This window comes from Berghia stephanieae, chromosome 1, assembly GCF_034508935.2.
Source record: "Berghia stephanieae isolate SIO BIC M18660-M18661 chromosome 1, UCSD_Bste_1.3, whole genome shotgun sequence".
NCBI lineage: Eukaryota > Metazoa > Mollusca > Gastropoda > Nudibranchia > Aeolidiidae > Berghia > Berghia stephanieae.
This window is the reverse complement of record NC_088360.1, coordinates 57,185,271-57,188,043: the sequence shown is the minus strand read 5'-3', so window position 1 is coordinate 57,188,043 and position 2,773 is coordinate 57,185,271.

Sequence of the window (2,773 nt, the reverse complement as noted above, 5' to 3'; positions counted from 1 at the left end):
CTTCATGCCTCACATTGTGGCCAAACCATGACAGTTTCCTCCTTCTAACTGTGGTGATGAGGGGTTCCTGTTGTCCTGCACGATCTTGCACCTCTTCCAGTACATTTTTATTGGTTCTATGTTCTGTATACGGCACCCGCAGTAGTTTTCGATAACTTTTCATCTCAAAATCAAAAGCAGAGATTCTGCGTTCTAATTTTGCAGTTAATGTCCACGACTCGCAGCCATTTAGTAAGATGGAAAGTACCAGTGATTTGTACAAATTGATTTTTATTTCGAAATTGATTGGACTTTTCCATGTTTTTGTCAGTCTCGTTAGTGTTGCTGTTGACATTCCTATTCTTGCCTTAATCTCAATTGTTCTGGTACCGTCCTTGGTTAGCAGAACATCCAAGTAATTAAATTTGACACTTCCTCGAGTTTTTCATTATCGAATGAAATTTCTGCATGTCCATCATTTCTGCTGTTTACCAGTATCTGAGACTTTTCTGTACTTCTTTCCATGCCGTACTGCATTGCTTTTGTGCAAGTGAGTTAGTTATATCTTGTAGTTCTTGTTCGTTTTCAGCCATGAGGTCTATGTCGTAAGCAAAACGCAAATTACACAATCTTAGTCCGCCAATTGATACCAAAATCTCTAGGAAGACGTTGAAGAGCATTGGGGAAAGTATGCAGCCTTGTCTGACACTCACATTTGTCCGGAAGAACTCACCAAACTTATTGTTGTTTGCCGCAGTACTATAGAGTGCTTCGATTATTTGGATTAGACCCTCTTCGAAACCATAAAAGCGTAGTGTATCCCACAAACCGTCATGCCATACCCTGTCAAATGCTTTCCGGAAATCTATGAAATTGTGAAATCGTTCTTGTTGGTGTTGCAGGAATTTCTCAGTCAGAATTCTGTTATTGAAGATTTGTTGTACTGTGCTCTTTCCACCACGAAAACCAGCTTGTTCTTCTACCAGGATATCTTCGGGTTTTTTTTTTTTTTGGTTTCATTCTGTTTAGTATTATCCGCAGAAGTATTTTACTTGGGTGGCTAATGAGACTTATGGTTATATAGTTACGACACTTTTTCAAATCTCCTTTTTTGGGGGGAGAGAGATAATCAAGGATTGTGTCCAGTCTTTTGGCCACCTTGCCTCGTTCATTATCTTTTGGCATAGAATTGTCGTTGCCTCCACTGTCTCGACCATTAAAAAAAAGTTCTGCTGGAATGTTATCTATTCCAGGGATTTTGTTGGAGCTTAAACCTTGGATTGCTGTCTCAACCTCACGTTTCATTATTCTTGGCGTGTTTGGGTTTTGTGTGTTTCTGTTCTCTGTCAAGACTGATGGATCTGGGCTAGCTCAAATCGATGTTATGCAGTATTCGGTCCATCTGTTCGCGACATCCTCTTTCTGGGTAAGTAGAGCACCATTGCTGTCTTCAATAACATTAGCTTTTGGTCTACTTGTTTGTCTTTGTAAGTATTTTCAAGATATCTTTCTTTACATTCCCTTGCTGCATCCCATGATCAATGTCTATGCATTGTCCCATTACCTAGCTTTCCTTTGCTTTGTGCATATTTCTCCTGACTTCTGCATTTGCCTGTTGATACTTCATTCTGGATTCTTCATCACGGTTTTTGTTGCTCTTTAGTTATCTCCTTTTGTCGAATAAATCCAATATCTCATGTGTCACCCATGGCCTGATTTTTATTCTTCTTTATCCCAAAACCTCTTCTGCAGTCGTACGCAGAGAATCACCGATGTTACTAGTAATATTGTCTATGTCGTTATCAATAAGGTTTAGGCGGAATAACAATGCAGAATGATTAAAACCGTCCAATATTGCGAATTATTTTGAACCCGGGACTATGGGAGGTGGACACAAGTGGGTAATAAACCGTGGCATCCACCTCCCATAGTCTTAGGTTTATTCCCCACTTGTGTCCATCTCCCCTTGTCCCGGGTTCAATCAGCACTGGCGTCCACCTCCAATAGTCTCAGGTTCACTCCCCACTAGAGTGGATTTCGGAAGATTGTAGTAGATTTCAATATTCAGCAGTACCGGCAAATAATGCTGCAATAAAATCGAGTTTTCCCTAAGACTAAACAGGTATTAACAATCTAGGCGCTCATATTTGCTGACCTCATAACGGAATGCAACTATGGGTTTAAATTTCGGATTTTAAAGAAATTTAAAATCTGCTTATTTAAATCTCCTGAGAGAAATCCCAAAATCTTAAGTATTTCATGAGAACTCCTTTGACCACCATGACCCCCGATTGTGTAACTCCATCAGAATTGAAACAAACAAAAAATAAAAGTGAAAATCAACTTACTTTTAGACAGCGTTTATAAGCTGAACTTTTATGTAGGGCATATCTATAATTTAGACTCCTAAATACATCATATTTAATGTGGTTTACAACTTGTCAGTGTTTTTTATTATCTGTATGATATATGATTCGTTGATGTAAAGCACCAATGGGCAATTTTGACTGGAACTAGGCGCTAAATAAATTCAATTTATTATTATTATTATTATTATTATTATTATTATTATTATTATTATTATTATTATTATTATTATTATTATTATTATTATTATTATTATTATTATTATTAATATTATTAATATTATCATTATTATTATTATTATTATTATTATTATTATTATTATTATTATTGTTATTATTATTATTATTAGTATTATTAGTATTATTATTATTATTATTATTATTATTATTATTATTATTATTATTATTATTATTATTACTATTATTAG